Source organism: Parasteatoda tepidariorum, chromosome X2, assembly GCF_043381705.1.
Source record: "Parasteatoda tepidariorum isolate YZ-2023 chromosome X2, CAS_Ptep_4.0, whole genome shotgun sequence".
Classification (NCBI taxonomy): domain Eukaryota; kingdom Metazoa; phylum Arthropoda; class Arachnida; order Araneae; family Theridiidae; genus Parasteatoda; species Parasteatoda tepidariorum.
The window spans coordinates 31,412,551-31,412,965 of record NC_092215.1 but is presented as its reverse complement, the minus strand read 5'-3'; positions in this window follow the sequence as shown (position 1 = coordinate 31,412,965).

Sequence of the window (415 nt, the reverse complement as noted above, 5' to 3'; positions counted from 1 at the left end):
ACCTATTTTTCTGAGACTTAACACCAAAAACACCTTTAAGTAAGTAATAAACATTTAAATCTTTATTTTTCAAATTATGCAATCCATTTTAAAATATTGATAGTCGTTAGAAGAAATTTTAGTCACTTAGAAATTTTGAAACTTGTTGAACCAAATTGAACGCATCCTTAATATGGTGATAAGTTGAACCATATGATCGTAAATCTCAACCTTGACTATATAATACTATGGTTCGACATTAATGTTTGAACGGAGGTAAGCTTCAAGTCATATTAAGGTTGTAACCACTCTGACTCGCATAATAGTTTAAAATACCGATATTATGGTTATACATTGAGTCATTTTTCCTTAAAAGTTCGCCCCGCAAAACATTTTACACAGAAAAAAAAGCGCAAGGCTTTTCTTTAAAAGATAT